This window comes from Scyliorhinus canicula, chromosome 14 (assembly GCF_902713615.1).
Source record: "Scyliorhinus canicula chromosome 14, sScyCan1.1, whole genome shotgun sequence".
Taxonomy (NCBI): Eukaryota; Metazoa; Chordata; class Chondrichthyes; order Carcharhiniformes; family Scyliorhinidae; genus Scyliorhinus; species Scyliorhinus canicula.
Window position 1 is genome coordinate 42,001,383 of NC_052159.1, and position 24,545 is coordinate 42,025,927.

The 24,545-nt window shown below is 44.6% G+C and overlaps 1 protein-coding gene across 4 annotated transcripts in view; it reads right to left on the reverse strand.

Annotated features, from left to right (window-relative positions):
• The window catches only part of pds5b (PDS5 cohesin associated factor B), a 251,107-nt gene extending 234,211 nt beyond the window's left edge, over positions 1-16,896 (reverse strand). For 2 of the 4 annotated variants that reach the window (XM_038818808.1, XM_038818811.1), the window contains exon 1: positions 16,758-16,894. The gene's annotated coding sequence lies outside the window, so the exon portion shown is untranslated. Of the gene's footprint in view, positions 1-16,507; positions 16,647-16,757 lie in introns of those variants that run through there. The other 2 variants (XR_005463249.1, XM_038818809.1) reach the window with 2 other exon arrangements.
• Between the last annotated feature and the right edge of the window lie 7,649 nt (positions 16,897-24,545).

Consider the following 24,545-nt stretch of genomic DNA (forward strand, 5'->3'; position numbering starts at 1 on the left):
TGCTCGTGCGCACCCAGTTGTACCCTTAATTTTGTATAGTCTCTCCCAGGTTCTTCCTACCAAAATTAATCACCTCAGTTCTCTGCATTGAACTTTTAACTTCATCTGCCACCTGTCTGCCCATTCCAAAAATACGGCTATGTTTGTCAGAAGCATTGTAAAACAGCAAGAGGACAGTTATCTCCTACATACCAAAATCTAAATCAATCTATATCAGGAAAAGAAAAAAAAAATGTCCCAATATCGACCCCTGGGAACTCACTACAAATCTTCCTCCAGCCCAAAAAATATTCATTAATCATTACTCACTTGTTTTCTATTACTTAGCCAATGTATCCATGTTACTACTGTCCATTTTATTCCATAAACAATAAGAACTTCTCACAATTCTGTGATAATAAAAGACCCACCTCACCAAAATGTCTACTCCTTGGCAGCTGCCAGAAACAGCAGCTGCCCCCTCTATTTAAAAAAAGTAGTAACTGAAAAGGGCTGTATAAAAAAATACCGCAATCAATTGCCTCCAACATCCGAGGTTCTGCTCTTTCTGAAGAGCATTTTGTTTTGTTTGCTACTCCTCCAATTATAAATTCAGTGTCTGAAGGAGCTGCAAGAGTAAGGAAGGTAGTGCAGCAGGATGGTGCAGTGGTAGCACTGCAGTCTCACAGCGCCGAGGTCCCAGGTTCGATCCCGGCTCCGGTTCACTGTCCGTGCGGAGTTTGCACATTCTCCCTCGTGTTTGCGTGGGTTTCGCCCCCACAACCCAAAGATGCGCAAGGTAGGTGGATTGAACACGCTAAATTGCCCCTTAATTGGAAAAAATGAATTGGGTACTCTAAAATTTATATTTTTAAAAAGTCAGGAGGTGCAGAATCTGGGATTAGAGTAACAGTGTGCATAGCTCCTCTCAGATTCTGTCTCTCCCATGCTCACTGTTCCTCCAAATTAAACTGGATGTTTTTGTGCTCTGAAGGAGACACCTGTTCCTGTAGATGTTCAGCCCTTACTATGGAGGAGCCATAATACAATGCAATGTTATACAGGGCAAGATAATTCTTGAATTCTTGACAATTATCTCAGCTTTCTCCACTGGCATACAAGTGCCCTCTCTGCCCTCACACACTCAACCGGCACTATAATCAGCATTTAATATATTATAGATCAGTAAGTGGCACACGATCAGCAAGGGAGACTTCATCCAGAGCAATACAGACCGGAAAAGTGGTCTTTTCCTGCTGCAGGAGAAGGGCCAAACATATGGGTGTATTTCAGCTGCTGTGAGGCAGCAAAGGGGGAGAACAAAAACAGAGACGTCACAGTTTGGCCAGAAGTGCTCAGTGAGTGTCCAGAAGTTAGGGTCAATATGGTATGGTAATAGAGAATGCAAAATAGAATAAGAATAGAGTTGCACAAGTAGTGAAGTTAAGACATGGTCAGGCAATTCAGTCAAGTGGGACGCTTGCCCTGAAATAAGTGCCACAGAATGGACGTTACCGGTGTCCGAAACAACCAAAATGTGTAAGAGGTGCTGTCAGCTGCAGACTCTGGAGAACCAGAGCTCAAATGGTGGCTGGAGTCACTATGGTGCATCTCCAAGGCTGAGAGTTACATGGATAATGTCAGACGTGATCACACCGCAGCTTAAGGACCTGGAGGCGGAGGAGGAATGAGTGACATAGTCCAAAATAACTAGGCAGGTAGTTCAGGAGGTCCCTGGGGTCATGCTCAGAAATGAGTTGGTTCTTTAAAGGAGTGCACTCAGAACCAGGTTTGTGGCACCATGGGCAGCTTAGCTGTACAGAAGGCAAAGAAGAAGGGAACAACAATAGTGATAAGGAATTAGTTAGTTGGGGAACAGACTGGCATTTCTGCAGCAGTAGGAAGCGATTCCAGGATTGGATGTTGCCTCCCTGGATGTCAGGCCAAGGATGTCACAGAGCAGCTATAGACAGCCAGAAGTCATTGTCTACATTTGGTACCAATGACTTAGTTAGGAAGGGGTTGGGCTCCTGCAATTAGAATTTAGGGAGCCAAGTGGAAAATTAGCAAGCAGTTTCTCAAATTTAGTAATCTCCTGATTATTCCCAGTGTCACGTGAAAGGGAGTACAGAAATAGGAGGATGAGGATAAGGGAAATGTGTGATTCCTGGGGTTGGCTCTGAAGATGACACCTGTGCAAGCCAGACAGGTTGCATCTGAACAGAGCTGAGGCGAGTTATCTGCAGGGCATTTTGCTAGTGCCATCGGGCAGGGTTGTGGGGACCAAGGGGAAATATTAGAGCGGACTAACAAGATGCACAAAATACTGGGAAAGACAGAAAGCACTAGAGAATGTGTCACTGTCTATGCCAGGGGTGGGCAAACTACGGCCCGCGGGCCGCATGCGGCCCGCCAAAGGTCTTTATGCGGCCCACCAAGATCAAGTCATTAAAAAAAAAAATTTTTAATCTTTTTTTTTTAATTTTAAGGTTAATGGGGGGGGGCTGTTGGGTTACTGGTATAGGGTGGATACGTTGACTTGAGTAGGGTGATCATTGCTCGGCACAACATGTGTTTCCTGTGAAGTTTCTACTTTAAAATATTAATTAATAAAAATTAATTGCTTTTTTTTCTTTAAAAACCTTTTATTTTGGCTATTTTAAATATTAATTATTTTACTTAATATACTATGCAGCTCTTTAAAATTGTGAATTTCTGAATGTGGCCCTTGCACGGAAAAGTTTGCCCACCCCTGGTCTATGCAGAGTCTGCATGCGCTCCCAGTGTCAGCATGGGTTTCCTCTCAAGTCCGAAAGACGTGCTGTTAGGGGGCATTGGACATTGTGAATTATCCCTCTGTTTACCCCAAACAGGCGCCGAAGTGCGGTGACTAGGGGATTTTCTTCATTGCAGTTAATGTAAGCCTACTGGTGACAATAATAAAGATTATTATTACATAGAGGAGAAGGGGAGAAAGAAAAACAACTAAATCAGGGTTACTGTGTGTAACTAAGATTGGGTTATGGGCACAGATTGCATTGTGGAAATATGATGATGTTTGTGGTGATAACAGAAACCTGGCTCAAGGTAGGGCAGGATGGGGTGTAAAATATTCCTGGGCACAAGGTGTTCAGAAAAGATAGGAAAGTGGGAGAGTGGCTGGTTAAGGAGAGCATTGCAGCACTGGAGAAAAGGAGGATGTCCCACAGGGTTCAAGGACTGAATGTATTTGGCCAGAGCCAAACAATAAGGGTGCAATTACATTGTTTAGCAGGGCCAGAGAATGGCGCTAATCCAAGAACCTGGAGACTACCAGCTATTGAGAAGGATGTAGAAGAACAAATCTGCAGAGATATTACAAATAGAGATGCAAACATTAGAGTAGTTATAATGGGAGAATTTAATTACCCAAATGCAGACTGGGACAAGACGTAAAAGTTCCTAGATTGTGCACAGGCAAATTGTGTGTCCAGTCCAACAAGAAAGGATGCACTGTTGAACCCGAAATTGGAAATGAAGTGGGCCAAGTAGTTAAAGTTCCATTGGGGGAACATTTAAAGAGATAGCGATTTGGAAAAATTCATTATTTGTTCCATTGGAAAATAATCCAATGCAGCCAGATGAACTATGTGAGCAGCATGGTCACCATTTTTATTAATCCAAAGCCAGGATGGCAGAAAAGAAACTGTCACGGTGCTGAGTCACTGGACAACCAAACTTGTCCGACACCCATGCAGACTATATGAAATTATATAAATGCTATTTGAATAGCAGCACGGTAGCATTGTGGATAGCACAATCGCTTCACAGCTCCAGGGTCCCAGGTTCGATTCCGGCTTGGGTCACTGTCTGTGCGGAGTCTGCACATCCTCCCCATGTGTGCGTGGGTTTCCTCCGGGTGCTCCGGTTTCCTCCCACAGTCCAAAGATGTGCAGGTTAGGTGGATTGGCCATGATAAATTGCCCTTAGTGTCCAAAATTGTCCTTAGTGTTGGGTGGGGTTACTGGGTTATGGGGATAGGGTGGAGTTGCTGACCTTGGGTAGGGTGCTCTTTCCAAGAGCCGGTGCAGACTCGATGGGCTGAATGGCCTCCTTCTGCACTGTAAATTCTATGAATCACTGTGGTGCAAAAGTAAATTTCACAAAAGGCTTCTGAAAATATGGCATTACAAAGAGCATAAGGCATTACAAAGAGCCACAGTGCTCCGACAGTGCCAGAGGCCTATCGTGTCTGCAACACTCTGCCCATCCCCACAGCCTAACCATCCATGTACATCCACGTGCACTAAAGGGTAATTTAGCATGGCCAATCCACCTAACCTACATATGCTTGGACTGTGGGAGGAGGAAACTAGAGCACCCAGAGGAAAGAAATTGCAAACTCCACACACTAATATGAAAATTGCAATTTTTTTTTAAAACTTTTTGTTGGAGGCATTTTCAAATATATACAAGAAAAAACAAAAACCAACAGCGTCACCCACCCCAATCTCCCTCATTCTGGCAGCAGTGCTAACCAGTGTGCCACTACGAGTGTTGCATTAAGTTCTATTGCCCTAGGACAACCAGGTTTCTCCAGGTGCGGTATTACATTTCTCAATAAAAATGCAATGGCCAGTATACAGCTTGGATTTTACCAAACTTAATAATTAATTCTGACTTCTGAACCTTGCACCGCTCGTCAAAATAACACAAATGAAAAGGTGGTTTCCTTGTGGTCAGCAGTATACAAAAGCAAAATTCTCGCCACCTCTCAACAAGAGATCAACTCAACTTGAAGATGGCACTAGAATATACAAAGTTCCAAATGTCCCGAAGGAATTAAATATGCAGACAGGTTTTTAAATATAAACAGGTTGTTTGGTTAGCCAATAAAGGTCAAGTTCTTGAGCCAAGCTCAAGCACTTGTCAGTCAGTCACATCAAGATTACTGGTAACCATGAAAATAACTCATCAACGTTGTGCCTGTGCCAAACATTAACTTGTTGTGATGGATCACTTCAATAATAAAGTTCACTTTCTCCTCTATGCAATGCTGCAGAGCCATTAGCAGGGAGATGATAATTTTCAGTGAGTGAAAGTCATCACATAACTCCAGCAAAAACTTGCTTTTAACTTTTAGTGTATTAGAAGAGGTTATCAAAATGTTGTCTAAAAGAAGTTAGTTTTAAAGGAAGGACTCAAAATGGGCACGGAATAACAGGAGTAACACCAGGCCGAAATAACACCATCTCCAACATTGGGGTAAATGCAGGGGTTGGCAAGATGCTGGAGAAAGGGTCAGCAGGGGTGGAAGACTGGGTTCTTTCAGGCCAGAAAAAGGGATTATACACAAGATTGGACAGTTTTAAGTGGGTGGCATTTGGTGACGAGGGAGCCAATGTCGGTCAGCAAGGATACAGGTAGCAGATGCTTTACAATATGAAAATTGGAAATCTTTTTCTTTAAAAAAACCTTTCGTTGGAGGCCTTTTCAAATACATACACGAAAAAACAAAAACCAACAGCGTCACCCACCCCCAATCTCCCTCACTCTGCCCGCTGCCATCCCGGCACCTGCCTCTTTTCCTGCTCTCTCTCTACACGCCCCCCCCCCCCCCGCCTTTGAACTTTTAACCCAATCTGAACAGAAAAAAGACCCCCGCCCCCATCCGTCCATCTCAATACTTCTTGAAGTCAATGAACAGCTTCCGCCTAGGAGGTGAACCCCTCCCCTGATGGCAAACCTGATTTTCTCGAATTGCAAATTGCCTCCCAAATTGCTTACACATACCCCCAGACTCGGTTGGCTCCGAATCCCGTCAGCACAACAAACTTGTCTCCGGGCCATCAGGGAGGCAAAGGCCAATATGTCGGCCTCGCTCCCCACCCGCATCCAAGATTCTCCAACATTCCAAATATTGCCACCTCCAGACTCAGAGCGAATTACAAAAAATCTTTGACATTATATCTGCAAATCACACCCAAAACCCCCTCAACCTCGGACATGCCAAAAACATATGGACATGGTTCGCCGGCTTCCTGCACACTGCCAACACCTATCCTCCACTCCTGAAAAGAAGCAACATCATCCTGGACACATCACGTGGGCCCTATGTACCACTTTGAACTGTACGAGAAGAGTATTGCACACGACATGGACGCATTAACCCTCCTCAAAGCCTCACTCCATACTCCAGCCCCCCAATCAGCGACTCCTCATTTATACCTGACCTTCTCCACTGGGATGCTCTCTCTTCATGGGCACCTCCTTCCTCATGAAGTTCCAAACCTGCAGATATCTGAAACCATTTCCCTTCAGCAACTGTATGTTCCCTCCGACAAATAAATCCCCAAAACATTCTATCCCCACCTTGGAACCTGCATCCAACCCTGCCAGGGTAAACCCTCGATTGTCTCAAATCAGCGCCCACAGAAACAGGTCTTCCATTCTAAAATGCTGCCGGGACAGGTTTCATACCCTCAACGCTAATACCATGTAATACCACTGGGCCAGTGGAGTACCTGGCCGGTGAGAATGGAAGGGGTGCCAGCAATAGTCTGCCTACGGAATCTCTTTTCCCCCCCCCCCCCCCCCCCCCCCACACACACACAACTTTAAAATCATCGCATTAACCTTACTCAAGAAAAGGGACTTGGGTACAAAGATAGTGTCATTTTTTACCATCTGGATCAGATGACCCAACAACAATGGTAGGACATCCCACCCAAGTCAGACTTCATTCCTTTCACCAACCGTGCCAAATTAGACTTGTGCAACTGGGCCCAACTCCACATCACCTGTATCCCAAGGTAATGAAAATTTGCCTCTACTAATTGAGGCAGCAGCAGCCACCCACAACCTCATCCCCTGTCCCAGACATTAGAAGTCAAAAGCAGAGAATTCTTAACCAAGTAATTCATCTCCTGACTCCCCAAAGTCTGTTGACCATCTACAAGACACAAGTCAGGAGGAATGCAATTGAAGGGCAACTCCAGCAACACCATTCAGGACAGACAGCCCACTTGACTGGCACCCAATCCACAACACTACATATTCACTCACTCCACCACTGATGCACAGTGGAAGTAAGTGTCCACCATCAGACAATGCTTAGAATGAGAGCATGAGCAGGTGATTAAGTCTTTACAGATCCAGAGATGGGGTAATCCTAGGTTAAAGAGGTGTGAATTGTCTCAAGCCAGAACTGTTGGTAGGATCTCGCAAGTCCAGGCCAAATGGCGGGGGATGAATGTAATGCGATATGAATCCCAGGTCTCTGTTGAGGCCGTACTCCTGTGTGCGGAACTTGGCTATAAGTTTCTGCTCGGCGATTCCGCGTTGTTGCGCGTCCTGAAGGCCGCCTTGGATGTTATTCTGCATCACAACGTCTTCACCTTCGACAACAAGTTCTTCATCCAGATGCACGGAACAGACATGGGGACCAAATTCACACCTCAATATGCCAACATCTTCGTGCACAAGCTTGAACAAGACCTCCTCACCACACAGGACCTTCAACCGATGTTATACACCAGATATATCGATTACATTTTTTTCCTTTGGACCCACGGCGAAGAATCACTGAAACGGCTACACGATGACATCAATAAATTCCATCCCACCATCAGACTCACCATGGACTACTCTCCAAAATCAGTTGCATTCTTGGACACACTCATCTCCATCAAGGACGGTCACCTCAGCAATTTGCTTTACTGCAAGCTCACGGATAACCTCACTATGCTCCACTTCTCCAACTTCCACCCTAAACAAATTAAAGAAGCCATCCCCTATGGACAAGCCCTCCATATACACAGGATCTGCTCAGACGAGCATAACAGACAGCTACATATGCTGAAAGATGCCCTCGTACGAACGGGATATGGCGCTCGACTCATCGATCGACAGTTCCAACACGCCACAGCAAAGAAAAACCGCACCGACCTCCTAAGAAGACAAACACAGTTACAACCGACAGAGTACCCTGCGGCATCCAGTACTTTCCCGGAGCGGAGAAACTACAACATCTTCTTCGCAGCCTTCAACACATTGATGATTGCCACGGTCAACCCCACACCCCCACTACTTGCCTTCTCAACCGCGCAATCTCAAACAAACCATTGTTTGCAGCAAACTACCCAGCCTTCAGAACAGCAACCACGACACCACACAACCCTGCCATGGCAATCTCTGCAAGATGTGCCAGATCATCGCCATGGATACCACCATTACACGCGAGAACACCACCCACCAGGTACGTGGTACATACTTGTGTGACTCGGCCAACGTTGTCTACCTCATACGCTGCAGGAAAGGATGTCCCAAAGTGTGGTACATTGGCGAGACCATGCAGGCGCTGCAACAACGAATGAACGGGCATCGCGCAACAATCACCAGGCAGGAATGTTTCCTTCCACTCGGGGAACACTTCAGCAGTCAAGGGCATTCAGCCTCTGATCTCCAGGTAAGCGTTCTCCAGGGCGGCCTTCGGGACGCGTGACAACGCAGAACAGAAACTTATAGCCAAGTTTCGCACACAGGAGTACGGCCTCAACAGGGACCTGGGATTCATATCGCATTACATTCATCCCCCACCATTTGGCCTGGACTTGCAAAATCCTACCAACTGTCCTGCCTTTAGACAATTCACAGCTCTTGGGGTTACCCCATATCTCTGGATCCGTAAAGACTTAATTACCTGCAAATGCTCGCATTCTAAGCATTGTCTGGCATCTTTGGATTTCTGGAACATACCTCTTCATTCACCCGAGGAAGGAGCAGTGCTCCGAAAGCTAGTTTTTGAAACAAACCTGTGGGACTTTAACCTGGTGTTGTAAGACTTCTTACTGTGCTCACCCCAGTCCAATGCCGGCATCTGCACATCATTTTTATTTCCATCAATGTGTAAGCAGTAACATTCACGGACAGGACTCGTTCTCAGTTCAGCCGAAGATAGACGGATTTGATTTTTTTCCTTCTCGCCGATGTTAAGCACTGAAGAGCAATGAATTGGAAGTTCAACCCAGTCTCTTTAGAAGAAATGGGGGAGGAGAAATCTGACCATCAATTGGCAAATCCCACGAAAAGCTTCCAGAAGACTAAATGTAGAAAAATCTACCAGGGCAGCACGGTAGCATTGTGGATAGCACAATGGCTTCATAGCTCCAGTCTCCCAGGTTTGATTCCGGCTTGGGTCACTGTCTGTGCGGAGTCTACACATACTCCCCGTGTGTGCGAGGGTTTCCTCCAGGTGCTCCGGTTTCCTCCCACAGTCCAAAGATGTGCGGGTTAGGTGGATTGGCCATGATAAATTGCCCTTAGTATCCAAAATTGCCCTTAGTGTTGCGTGGGGTTACTGGGATAGGGGGAGGTGTTGACCTTGGGTAGGGTGCTCTTTCCAAGAGCCGGTGCAGACTCGATGGGCCGAATGGCCTCCTTCTGCACTGTAACTTCTATGATATCTATGAATTGCTGGTTTGTGCTGACAGTTGATCGAGAAGTGGCTGATATCGAGTGGATGTAAAAAGTGGACGTAGTTCATTCCCCAGCACCAACAGCCCTGACCTTGGATTAGCACAAACATTTAACAACAAAAAATGATTTCATGCAAACATCAAATACCATACTTTCAATATCTTCTTCCATAATAGTAAATCTAGCAGCTTTGAAAACAGGAAATTTCAAAAGGACCAGTCATTTTAACGTATATTGCAGCCAAACTCTACATTTCCCATGTCCTCATAAAGTTGCATCGTCAGTCTCATACTTAATAATACCCTAACCGAATAGAAAAGTCTAGCTTTGTTGCATTCAATTTAGTGATAATGCGCACTTTATTGTATACATTCCTGGTTGGGACAATCAACACAGGGGTAATTACAACCACAGATGACAGCAATCGGCAGGCCAAGCAGTTGAATGACAGCATTAAACAACACAAGTACAATTCTCAGAAACTGGGATGTAATAATTTTCTCCATACTTGACAAGCTCTTAATATGCACAAAAAACATAAGTAGCAACCATTTTTCCTGAAAATAATTCTAAATAAATTATTCCCATTTTGCGGTCAAAAATCAGTCGTATGATTGGTAAATCAACTTGTCCAAATGTTTTTTGATCAATTTACCAAACTTAACATGGAGAGATTTTGTTCATTATGTAATTTGCTTAATCCAAATTCACTTCCCTCCTACCATGAACTAAGGCACATCATATATTAAACTGCAAAATCCTTGACAGCATGGATCTGTGCATGTCCAATGCAAGACAACCAGCAAACAAGGTGGATTATTTAATTTGTTCCCTTGCGCCTAAAAACAGTCGGAAAACAATTTTTATTTGGTCAGCACACTACCATGTTTCAAAATGCGTTTCTATTAAATGGATATGCTGGTAAGTAAACAAATTAATCAAGCACTTCCAGTGCCAAACAATCTGCAATTTGGTGAAAAGGTCAAGTTACATCAATATTCTGCCAAGTGTTCTCATACACAGCTATTAATATACACCTGTAAATAGGAATATCCAGTTGAGAGACAGTATTGACTCAGAGTGCCATGTCATGTTCTTCTGCAGCCCTCTTTTCTTAAAGGAGTGACTAGCTCTCGCTACACCTTTATTTAAAGATAACGGTAACAATGACTCGATGACTCCAAATAAACAAATACATACAAAATAGAAAAGGGAATTGCTAGACAAATACCAAAAACCCTTCTAGTTCTGGTTAATATTTATTCCTCTGCCAATATCACTTGAACAGATCTGATCATCAACAGATTTTTGTGGGGCCTTGCCATGTTTAAATGGCTTCTACACTTTCCAAATGTAGTTACCGTTTTAACTTAGAATGTAATTTACTGGCTCTCAAGCACTTTAGGCAATGTACCCCAGCAAACTGCACAGCTGTGTTGCATTCAGAAATTTACCATAGGGGACACTATTCAGACTGTCCAAATTACCCAGCAGCACGTCTTTCAGGACTTGTGGGAGGAAACCGGAGCACCCGTGGGAAACCCATGCAGATACAGGGACAACGTGCAGACTCCGCACAGACAATGACCCAAGCCGGGAATTGAACCTGGGACCCTGACACTGTGAAGCAACCATGCTAACCACTGTGCTATTAGCACTGTTGATTAATCACCATCATCATCATTCTCTAGCAATTCATCCAAAACACACAAGAGGAGGAAAGCCCAGGGCTAGCACACCTTTGCAACTATATAACTCAAATTACTCATATGATGCACCTTAAATGATATTTTTGAAATGTATCTAATTTGAAATCTCAGATAAACTTGAACTCTCTCAAAAACTTTCTTGCCCATATCCTAACCCACACCAAGTCCCATTCAAGCTCACCTACCTATTGGCTCTTATTCCAGCAATGCTTTTGTTATAAAATACTAATCATGGCTGTCAAATTACTCAACTGCCTCATTCTCCCTTCAACCCTCCAAAATATCAGTCTACTGTGCATCCCCAATTATTCTATCATTGGTACGGAAGGCATAGCTATCAAGGTCCGAAGCTCTGGAATTTCAAGCCAGAATCATATCACCTCATTTTTCTGCCTCGCCTTAAACCCCAACTCTTGCATATTCTACTTTCTCCTTATGTGGCTCAGTGCTACAGTTTCAAAACATTCTTCTGAAGCACTTTGGATGTTTTATAATGTAAAAAGTATTTTATAAAATGAAAGTTGTTGCTGTAGTTTTCATATTCCTGGATAATTCAGAAAAAGTTAAATAATAATTGCATGCACTTAATCCTACCCACTTTGAAACATGCTAGTTACTCGTGGCACATTAACATGAAATGCAGTAAGCACAAAACACTCATGCCCCCTTGAGTTACATTTAAACTTTTATCTTGTTATATATGCTACCCGAGTCTCAGTTTTTGTTTCAACTTTCCAGCATCTGCAGTATTTTATAAATTCAGCAAGATTTTTAAACCATCTCTACCTCATGACAAAAATAAGGATTAGGGATTTTAAAATAATACAAATTATTTTAAATAATAATCTATTTGCAGTACAAAATGGGTGTTAAAAAATGAAAAGCTATTCATCAGCTTACAGGCTGCTAAAACACAAAATTGAAGTTTATTGTCTTACCATGTAAAGCTATGACTGAGCAACAGTTGAACTATGAATCACCAAGGTTAACAAGTCATTGTGACATTTTATCTCGACATTTCCACAGGACTTTGAATTCACAAAGACCACTAACAAACCAGCAACAGAACAGGGTCCACATTGTCACTGCATACCCAAAATGTCAACACCTACTCCCAGCACAAACGAGCTGCAGGTTAAGGGTTAAAATAAAAGCAAACCAAAAAGTAATGTTTGACCTCAAATCTACATTTGAATCATGCTCTAGTCCAAATTAAATGGGAAACGTTAGACAGATTTAAGAATCCAAAATGAGTTTGATCAGTTTCAGTCCAGTTCATTATCACCTCATCTTCACTGCACTATTTATCTCATAAAATGAACTTGGCTTCAGTTTTGGTCTTAGAATTTACAGTGCAGAAGGAGGCCATTCGGCCCATCGAGTCTGCACCGGCTCTTGGAAAGAGCACCCTATCCCCCTAACCCAGTAAACCCAACCAACACTAAGGGCAATTTTGGACACCAAGGGCAATTTAGCATGGCCAACCCACCTAACCTGCACATCTTTGGACTGTGGGAGGAAACCGGAGCACCCGGAGGAAACCCACGCGCGCACAGGGAGGATGTGCAGACTCCGCACAGACAGTGACCCAAGCCGGAATCGAACCTGGGACCCTGGAGCTGTGAAGCAATTGTGCTATCCACAGTGCTACCGTGCTGCCCCTTGTTAAATAAAAGTTTTCACATCCTCAGAACATCGCAAAGAACTTCTGCAGACAATGAGTTACTTTTAAATTATTGACACTGTTGCTACATCAGCAAATACTGCAACTAATCGGGGCATAGCTACATACCACAAGGCAGAACTGCATCAGTGCGACCAAACCAACAGATGAGATTACATGCTTAGGTCTGGTGGCATGGCTTGAATTCACCAACTTCAAAACAACAACCCTGTTGCATTTAAAGATACTCCACTAGTTATTTTGGGATGAATATAACATAGGTAGCACCTATGGGTGGAGTTAAGTCATGTTATGGAGATAAAGTGAAGAAAGTTTTAACTGCATCTGAAATGAAAAAAATGAAATGAAAATCGCTTATTGTCACGAGTAGGCTTCAAATGAAGTTACTGTGAAAAGCCCCTAGTCGCCACATTCCGGCGCCTGTCCGGGGAGGCTGTTACGGGAATCGAACCGTGCTGCTGGCCTGCTTGGTGTGCTTTCACCGATTTAGCATTGTGCTAAACAGCCCCTTAACAGCATCTGGTACCTGCCCTGATGCTAAGTGAAATGCTCCAATTCTCATACCGTCAAAAAGTGCTGATTCGCCAGCAGTCAATTTCCATTGTGTGTTTTTGTTAACTTCCAACTGTTTTGGAAATCATCTGCAGATTACTCTGTATCGACTCCACTGAAGTGCCTGTCTGTTGAACTAAATGAAACCACTTCAAGGCCCTTTCTTCTCACTCACGATTTGCCAATCTTTGGCTAGGCTTCTGGTTGGAAGTATAGGTGAAAAATGAAAATCGCTTATTGTCACGAGTCGGCTTCAATGAAGTTACTGTGAAAAGCCCCTAGTCGCCACATTCCGGCACCTGTCCGGGGAGGCTGGTACGGGAACAATCCATTCGAGCGAGAGAACGGACTCATTCTCTAAGAAGAGATAGTACGATAGACAGCTTAGAACATTAACCATTAGCATTTTGGAAGGGCTTTACGATTCAACAATTGAAAGAAAACAGAATGTGGGAACAAGCCAGCAAGAGACGTAAAAGATTGTAAAAGTTTCTGCAGTACGTGAAAACAAAGGGAAGAAATCAACAAAAGTAAATGTCAGTCCTTTACAGCCAGAGACGGGAAAAATTCTAACGTCAAGCAAGGAATGGCAATGACATTAAAACAAATACTTTGTATCTGTACTTGAAGGCAAGCAACACCAAACATTCTGGAAACAGTGGAGAACAAAGGATTCAGCAAGAACGAGGAATTCAAATACAAGTAAATAGGTAGTATTGGGGAAAATGATGGAACTGAAACCAACAAATACCCTGGACTTGATGGACTGCATCCTAGGTTCTCAAAAGAGCGGATGTACTGCTTGTGATCTTTCAGGATTCCGGAACAGCCCCCACAGAGTGAAAGATAGCAAACATAACCTTGTTATTGAAGGAGGGAGGGAGAGAGAGAAAGAAAAGGAACTGAAGGCCAGTTAGCCCAACATCAGCAGCAGAAAAAAAATACTGAAGTCTATTATTGGTAATAGGATACTTGAAAAATCATAATATGATGAGGCAGTCAACAATTAGGCAGTCAACACAGATTTACGAAACAGCATTAGTTTTTGTGAAATCTGCTAGTTTTTTGATAATGTAAAATCATGATAGAGATGGATGTGTATTTGGAGAAAAGGGTGTGTATTTGGATTTTCAGAAATAATCCAATAAAAAGGTACCACACAAAGAGACTCTTACATTAATACGAATTGGGGATCAGCCCACAGACAGACGACAGAGATCAGGAATAAACAAGGCTTTTTTAGGTTCACAGACTGTAACAAATGAGATATCACAAGGATCGGTGCTTGGGCCTCAACTATTTATCATCAATATCAATGATATGAGGGGACCGAAGGTAATAAATTGGTTGATGATACAAAACTATAGTGGGGAAATAAACTGATAAATGGGCAAAGATACCACAAAAGGATGTAGACAAGAACATGGCACATGGAATACAAAGTTGTGAAGTGTGAAGTTATTTTGGGAGGAAAAAATTAGTGGAATTTTTTTGAATGTTGAAAGACTGGGAAGCATTGATATTCAGGGGGGGCCAGGTTGCCCTGTACATGAATCAAAGTTAAAATTCAAGCAGAGCAAAAAATTTAGCAAATATTAGCCTTTGTTAGAACATTTGTAGCACAAGTGTAATTGTTACTACCTACAATTACATTTGGTCCTGGAAAGACCACACCAAGAGCAAAACTACACAGTTTTGATCTCCTTACTTAAAGGAGGACACATTTGCTTCAGAGGGAGTGCAACAAAGGTTCACTCTTCTGGTTTCTGGAATTGGGGGAAAAAGGATAAGATGAGTAGAATTATCCTCTGAGAGGATGTTGACTAAGGTCTAGGACCAGTCATCTCAGAAACAAAATTTTGTTAAATACATGTCATAGTGTATTTCATACCTGGCAGTTTAAGTGGAAAGATGCTTCCCCTGCTTGGAGAATCCAGTCTCAGATTAAGAAGTCAGCATTTTACAACGGAAATGATGAGAGACTTCCCCCAATCAAAGGGTTGCAAATTTTTGGAATTTGCTGGACCAGAGCCAAATAGATGTTTGGATAAAAAGGAAATCAATGGACATGGGGATAAAGGAGAGCTGAGGTAGAGAAAAAGCCATGTTCCTACTGAAGTAGCAGAACAAGTTCAAAAGGATCAAGTAGCCTAGTCCTGCACTTTGTTCTGATGTTCCTATTAAAAAAAAAACTCTTAAATATCAATTCTGCTTTGTGAACATATGAAGGCACAACCTGCAACACCATCACAAAAGCCCAGCAAATCTAAAGTTAACAGCTGTGATTGATTTGTTTAGAATTTTTTTTGCTTTGGTCCAAAAAGATTAATATTCCTCCTTTTAGAACAATTATTCACAAATATTAGACATCAAGCTGAAGAACATGATATTTAAAAGCTTGATTCAACATATTTCAATTAAGGCACAGACCTTTTTTTAAATTTAAGAAACAGCAATTTGCTTGACTCTCAAAATGATACATATGCATTAGCTATGAAAAATCAGTGTAATGTCAGAAGAGCATTTTTAAAAGTCAACATATCATACAACTTGTTCAAAAATAACCCAAAATGTAGCCTTTTGAATATCAAGGGAGAAGGTACTCAAGCATCAAAACCTGTTACCATTCTGGATTCTCAGCGGCTGCTGGTTACCGAAATGACAGGAATGCCATGGTTCCCACTCCCTTGGTTTACAGTATTTTAACCAGAACAACGTCAGCCAGCATGGAGTGAATTCAGTTACGGTAACAACTCGACCAGATTCAATTTTGGATGCAAATGGTCATCTACAACGCAACACGTCCAATACCCAACTGCTTAAACAACACACTGTACAGCCCCCCCCCCCCCCCCGGTCGAATACGGTTTGGGGTGGATGGAACATAAATATGTGGACGAGCTCAAATACGTCAAGTTCTAGGCCAAAGCAAAACACGAGAGCGAAAGCAGGCCCCGTGAGCCTGCAAACACTCGACCCTCTCGGGGTCGGGGAAGAAAAGGACCCATGAACCAGACTTCAAAATATCACCACGTTCAATATTTTAACTCCCCCACCCACAAAGCCACACACGAAAATTATAATCTCGCACCAGGACTTCCAGTAGAACCCAAAGACCTTTCCTTACCTCGCCCGGTATAGTGTCCAGGAACACTTTCCCGATCACCGAAAACAAAACCACAGCAGCGAAAAGCATCGCCGAGTTAGTAGGGGAAGGGGAGAGAGAGAGAAACACACAGTAAAGGCGGACACGCATTGAAAGCCAATCGAGCCGCCCAACACCACACGGCAGAGAGGGACGGCCGACACACCAAAGACAAAACACACGCGCGCAACAACCAAAAAAAAAACACGCGGAAAATGTTGTCGATCCTCACCCGTGTGTGCGTGTGGAAGCCCCCCTCCCGGTGCCAGCTCCAAGCCCCGCTCCGACCCGACCCAGACCGGTCCAGTCCAATCCTCACCGCGCCGCTGCCACCAGCCCCCGGAACGCTTCAAAATGGCGCCAATTTGTCTCCGGCTGCACCAATGGACGGAGAGCGGGGGAAGGAGGGCGTCACTGTCAACACATCAATCAAACCAACCAACCCCCCCCCCCCCCCCCCCCAAAAAAAATACCCTAACCCCCACAGTAAAGAGAGGAGAGGCAACCCCCTCCCCCGCAACACAGAGAGTGCAATAGAGAGAGGGGGGTGGGTCAGGCCGACAACAGCCGTCTTCTCTCTCTATCCCTGTGTGTGTGAACTGAAATACAGCAAAATCCTTCCCAGTCAACAGAATCACAGCTTCATTCGGGGCTATCAATCGGGATGGAGTCCCTGAGGTGAAATTTAAATATAGATATTTTTTTATTAAATAAACGCCGCCCGCATTATTCCCCGTCGTGGCGGGCATTCATGTTATTTTCTTGTGTGGTGCAGCATTAATAAAAGTTTAGCCGAAGGAACTTCACGACTCGCCCCAGTCATTGCTGGAAAATTGAAGCAAGAGCATCTCCAAACGTCGGAGAAAAGGTATTACAAGCTCATAATACAAATAAATCCCAGTACAGTGCTCCCATTTGATACAAAGGTATTCTTCGCGATGTTGATGGGATTATTCGCATTCTGGAATCCTCCAAATCTTCACATTTTGTAAGATTATAAAATGAAAACGCGTACTACATCGGTGGAAACATGACATATCTTGGTGATTTGCTGTAGAATAAGTTCTCAATTTGAACACGAGTGAAGTCTAAACAACGCTGTGGTTGTGAGAATTCTTAAAATAAATTTAGATTATGTATGTTCAAATCACCTACCTTGCACATCTTTGTGTTGTGGAGGTGAAACCCACGCAAACACGGGGAGAATGTGCAAACTCCACACAGTGACCCAGAACCAGGATCGAACATGGGACCTCAGTGCCCTGAGACTGCAGTACTAGCCACTATGCCACTCTGCTACTGGTTGTGAGAATTCTAGCTCCAGTCAGCATGTTCTTGTCAGAATGTTAACTTGCACACATGCTTTGTATAATTATATAATCTAACTATTTAAAAAATTGTTAATTCTTCCTTTTAACCACATCGATTTCCTGTTATCAGTTTTCTGCCATTGTTAACACCAAAAGTTATTGTTTGCTGCAAGGGATGCCTGTTTCTCTCTATAACAAGAACAATTTATTATATAGCGCTAGCATAGCAAAACGTCCCAAGGTGCTTCACTGGAGCATTATCAAACAACATTTGGAACCAAGCCATGGAAGGAAAGAGTCTTTGATTCAGACAGTTGCTTGCTCAAAGAGGTAGATTTTCTTTTCATCGACTGGAGGAGAAAGAGGTAGAAAAGTTTGGGGAGGAAATTTCAGCGCTTTGGGCCTGGACTATAGAAGACATACCCATCAAGAGTCCAGAAATGGAAGACTGCTGAGGCCTCCAAAGAGTTACAACGCTGGTGGAGGGTACAGAGATAGGAAAGAGTTGAAGATTAGGATGAGAATTTTAAAATTGAGGTGTTACCAGACTGGGATTCAATGTAAATTAAATGAAAATCGCTTATTGTCACAAGTAGGCTTCAATGAAGTTACTGTGAAAAGCCCCTCGTCGCCACATTCTGGCGCCTGTTCGGGGAGGCTGGTACGGGAATTGAAGCATGCTGCTGTATTAAACCAAACAGAGGGAAGCAGACCTTGGTGTGAATTAGGATATGATTGAATCTGGAGATAAAGTCGCCATAGTCCTAGATATTCATAGACTGCTTTCCTCTTTGAGGGGGAGAGCCGATCATTGGTGATTTAACTTGATTCAACACCAGATAAGGGGCAAGGTTGAGAAGGCAAGCCTTCATGAATAACTTCAGCCAGTAGAGGAATTGAACCCAAGCTAATGGTCTTGCTCAGCATCACAAACTAGTTGTCTAGCTGAACTGAGTTAAACGCAAGCTTGAATGAGGTGTTTGCCAGCAGATGAACTGAGGTTGGGGTGAAATTGGATGATGGCATTGTTAAGAAAACAAACGCAGTTTTAAGGAATTTATTTTTTGTGTAAGGAAGGGGAAATCTATAGATAGATCCCTGCTGAACAAAGGTGCATTTATGTGTGGGGCTTTTGGTTTCAGTCCAATCTGTTCTCAGAGACTTTTTGGCATGAAGAGTAAATACAGACTAGCAAAGGCTTGAGTTCATTGCTTAAGGTACAAAAGCATTCGAGTTTAGTTTTAGTCAAATTCATTTGCAGTTGAAGATAGAACACTGGGGAGTGAACATCTCTGAACTTTGCCAGGACAAGGAGGCTGCAAAGAGGCTGAGTTCCCATAGAACTAGATAAAGTCCAGATAACTTGGGAATTGAGACAGAAAGAACATCCTCGAAGACTGAAGCTAAGAGAACAGAGACCAAGAAGCTGAACAAGGTACTGGTCAGGAGAATTCAAGAGAAAAGCAGGTAAAGTGTTCTGAGTTAAAGAGACAGTTGCAATAATTAGATTTAAAGTGAGAAAGATTTCAGAGGCATTTCAAAAATTTGGTGCGATCTTAATGCAGTCTGAGAATCAATAGTTAAAACCTGTGAAGAGTTTGTGCAGCAGTCAAGACAAATAAATCCTAAAGTGGGAGATATTAAACCTGGATGCTGGATTCCTCGTTAAAAGTGGAGCAGAAACTTTGTTTGAAAGAGTAGTTTGGAAACCGTGGATTAGTTTCTTTTAATACGAACAACTGAGAGAAAGCATTGTTGAAAAGAACATTTGAAAGTGTGTGTGTTTGAAGGCAGAATTTGAAATCACCTGTGTGGAAACCAGAGTTCAGTGAGACAAGGTGCATCACGGTATAAGAGAAAGCTTTAGTATGGGCTCATCAAGCTCCTGTTTCATGTCACTGAGCAAATCCACATCCTTGAAAACCAGAATTCTGGAATTCCTATTGGCTCCTCCTTTTCTTAATCTTTTTTCTCTCCCTCCACCTTGACTTTTTCTTTCATTGGTACACATATACTTCTGTCAGATATAACTTGAGTCTCCTTGTCTTCGCTGGAGACCACGTCTACAAAGAATGTGTTCTCTAGACACGCCTCATCATGGCACTGATACTCTTTGTTTGTTCAGGCCGTTTTCTTGCACAACACGGGGCTGCAAAATGATTCCTGCCTGTCATTACAGTTGACACATTTTTTCATAAGCAGGGATTGCCATGGCATATGTCGTTTGCCACATCGCGGACACAAAATGGAGGATCAGGCCAGCCGCTCAAAATGGCCAACCACACAGGGAGCACGTTTCTTTGTTTCTTACTGAGCTGCATCACCACACTAATGGCGTCTGGTGCCTCTTCTGCCTCCGCGCCAAAACTATGGCGATTCACTGTGTCGAGCTGCTTTGCAGCCAGCTCACTAGCGTGACATATTTGAATGGCACTTGCAAGTTTCAGGTCTACTTCTCGTAGTAGCTGCTCGTGTACTTTATTATTAGAAATTCCAAAAACTATCTGGTCTCTTATCATCGACGACTGGAGTGTGCCGCAGGAAGTTGCACGACTGCGCTTTCAACCGCAAGTCAGTGAGGAAGCCATCAGATGCCTCTCTCACGTTCTGGATGTGCATACGGAATTTATAGCGCTCAAAGGTTCTGTTTTTTTCTTGGGGAGCAATGCTGATCGAATCTTTTAAGCACTTCTTCGAAGCTTTTGCAGTCAGTTTCATCTTCAAATGCAAATGTAGTGAAGATCTCAATTGCTTGGGGACCTGTTACAGTATGCAACGCGTTACGCCTCTCATCATACTGTGCCTGCAGACCAAGGCTGCAACATACAGTTTAGACTGCTGCTTAAACACCCTCCAATTTTCGTCTACATTACCGGTAAACCAAAGCTGTTGAGGTGCCTTGATACCTTCCATTCCAGGCTTCGAAGTTTTACCGCGCATTGAACACAAGGTGCCAGTAGCTTGCAATGTTAGTCGCAAAGATTCATTCCCTTTCTGATCCTGCAAAGTTATCTTCCACAGTTCAAATTTTCTTGTCAAGTTCGAGTTCTGGTTAAATCATCATCCCTGGTACCATGTCACGTTCTGCAGTCTGGCCGAGGTGAAACATGTAGTTTAAAATAATTTATTGTGATAATGATGCCCCCGACGGGCAGGGAGGTGGAGGTAGTGGTGGCGATGGATGCCGAGAAGGCCTTTGACCGGGTGGAGTGGGGCTATATATGGGAGGTGCTTGGACGGTTTGGGTTCGGGGAGGGACTGGTGAATTGGATCAAGTTATTATATCAGGCCCCCAAGGCCAGCGTCAGGACAAACAGAGAAGTGTCAGAGTATTTTAGACTATACCGGGGGACAAGACAGGGCTGCCCGCTCTCTCCACTGCTGTTTGCGCTGGCCATAGAGCTGCTGGCGATTGCGCTGAGAGCCGCAAAGGGATGTAAGGGGATGGTTCGGGGCGGGGTGGAACATAGGGTCTCTCTTTATGCGGACGACCTACTCCTGAACGTGTCGGACCCAGTGGCCGGGATGGGAAGTATACTGGAAATGTTGAGGAAGTTCGGCCAGTTCTCAGGATACAAATTAAATATGGCCAAGAGTGAAATGTTTGTGGTACAGGCAAGGGGCCAGGAGAACAGATTGAGAGGGCTACCATTTAGGCTGGTTGAGGAAAATTTCCGGTACTTGGGGATCCAGGTGGCGCAAGACTGGGGCAGGCTGCACAAGTTAAATTTGGCCATGGTGGTGGAGCAAATGAAGGGAGAGTTTCTGAGATGGGATGAACTCTCGTTGACGCTGGCAGGGAGGATGCAGACTGTAAAGATGATAATCCTCCCTAGATTCCTGTTTATTTTTCAGAGCCTTCCGATCTTTATCCCACAGTCCTTCTTCAAAAAGGTTAACAAGATGATCATGAGCTTTGTCTGGGCGGGAAAATCCCCGCTGGTGAAGAAGGCGATGCTTGAGAGGAGCCGTAGCGAGGGAGGGCTGGCTTTGCCGAGTCTGATTAACTATTACTGGGCGGCTAATATCGCTATGATAAGGAAGTGGATGGTGGGTACGGGGTCTATCTGGGAGCAGGTGGAGGCGGCTTCGTGCAGGGGCTCCAGCTTGGCAGCCCTGGTCACGGCTCCTCTACCGCTGCCGCCGGCCAGGTACTCCACCAGCCCGGTAGTGGTGGCGACCCTGCGGATATGGGGCCAGTGGAGGAGGCATGTAGGGGAGGTGGGGGCATCTGTCTGGGCGCCAATCTGCGACAACCATCGGTTTGCCCCCGGGAGTATGGATGGGGGGTTTCGGGCATGGCGGCGGGCGGGGGTGGGGAGGGTGGGCGATATGTTCCTGGAAGGGAGTTTTGCGAGTTTGAGGTGCTTGGAGGAGAAATTTGGTCTGGTAAGGGGAAAGGATTTCAGGTACCTACAGTTGCGGGACTTTGTCCGCAAACAAGTCCCATCCTTCCCACGCCTCCCGCCAATGGGGATCCAAGACAGAATAGTCTCTAGAGGGGAAAGAGGGGAGGGGAAAGTCTCTGATATTTATACGGTGCTCATGAAGGGGGAAGGGTCCCAGACGGAGGAACTGAAACTCAAATGGGAGGAGGAGCTAGGCGGGGAAATGGAGGACGGGATGTGGGCAGAAGCCCTGAGTAGGGTGAATTTGACCGCAACATGTGCCAGGCTCGGCCTGATTCAATTTAAGGTCGTTCACCGGGCCCACATGACGGTGGCTCGGATGAGCAAATTCTTTGGAGTAGAGGACAAATGCGCTAGGTGCGCAGGAGGACCAGCGAACCACGTACACATGTTTTGGGCATGCCCGATGCTTAGGGGGTACTGGGAGGGATTTGCGGGGATCATGTCCCGGGTGCTAAAAACAAGGGTGGCGATGGGTCCAGGGGTGGCAATTTTTGGGGTTTCAGAAGACCCGGGAGTCCAGGGTGAGAAAGAGGCCAAAGTTTTGGCCTTTGCTTCCCTGATAGCCCGGTGACGAATATTATTGGCGTGGAGGGACTCAAAGCCCCCGAAGACTGAGTTGTGGCTTAAGGACATGTCGAGTTTCCTGGGTATGGTAAAAATTAAGTTCGCCCTGAGGGGATCTGTACAGGGGTTCACCCGAAGGTGGCAACCATTCATTGACTTCTTTGCGGGAGAGTGAGCGTCAGCAGAGGGTGAGGGGGGGGAGGTTAGAGTAGGAGGGATAAATTGGCGGGTAGTACCGGTGGGAGAGGAGCGGGCTTGTGCAGTATGTTACGATTGAAGTATTGAATGTACGCGGATGTTTGCACATTTTTGCCTTTTTTGCTTTCTTTCGGTTGATGTCTGTAACTGTTTACAATGCCAAAAAACTACCTCAATAAAATTGTTTGTTAAAAAAAAAATAATTTATTGTGGAACAAATTGTGGTGAGAAGATAACTAGGATAAATTAATTAACAAACAACTAACACTAAACAACTCTTGCGGAACTACTGCAAATATGTCTATCTCCTAGCACGATCAAACCCTGACTCCCAGAACACATGGTGACGTGATGAGTTTACAGTGCCACCTAGTGGTCGGAGATCGTGCGTTACATTATGTACAAACTTACATTATGCATAACATCATAACCCCAACTACCGAAAGGGAACAAGCTCAGGTACTTTTTCTGCAAGGAGACAAGATTTCCCCCAGAGACCCATATTTCTGCACACAATCGTAGGGCTGGACTGGTTAGGGGGCGACAAATGTGGTAACATCTACGGACATCATGGAAAAGGTCAGGAACTTACTGGACGAGACCAAGCGGGAATGAGAGGGGGAGCTGAGCATGGAAATAGGGGAGGTGTCTGAATCGAGGCACTGCACAGGATCAACTCCACCTCCTCCTGTGCCGGGCTGATGTCGCTCAAGGTGGTGCACAGAGCGCACATTATTAAGACTTACATGAGCGCGGTCTTACTCGAGGTGGAGGATAGGTGCGAGCGGTGTCAGATCACCAGAGCTCTGGACAGGGAAGGGGCAGACGCCCTGGCCTTCGCCTCACTGATCGCCTGGCAGAGATGACCTCTTCTAGGCTGGAAGTTGGCAACACCACCCATGGTCTCTGAGTGGTTTTCAGACCTCGCTGTGTTCCTGCATCGAGATAAAGTAAAATTCTCGCTAAGGGGTCACAATATGTGGAAGAAGTTCGCAATCCTCTTTACAGACCTGTTCACAACCAGCAACTAACGGGGAAGGGGGGGGGGGGGGTAGATAGAAAAGTGGTGGTGGGGGAGGGATAGGAAGGGGGGGGCAGAGAATAATAATAATATTTATTAGTGTCACAAGTAGACTTACATTAGCACTGAAATTAAGTTACTGTCACACTCCAGTACCTGTTCAGGTACACTGAGGGAGGATTCAGAATGTCCAATTCACCTAACAAGCACGTCTTTCGTGACTCGAGGGAGGAAACTGGCGAAACCCACGCAGACACAGGGAGAACCGGAGACTCTGCACAGACAGTGACCCAAGCCGGGAATCGAACACCGCCTGGATGAAAGTTAGTCTGCATATAGCAGAGAAGGAATAGGGAGGGAGGCCATTCGCAGGAGAGGACATAAAACCTCCCACATGGGCCAAACCAGGAGAAAGGGACCTGTCCAACCTCCCCCGAGAGGTATTCTTCAAGTTCTCTTTCTCTTGTCTCAACCTGTGGGTTTGTGATCTTATCACCACACAATCAGAAAACACT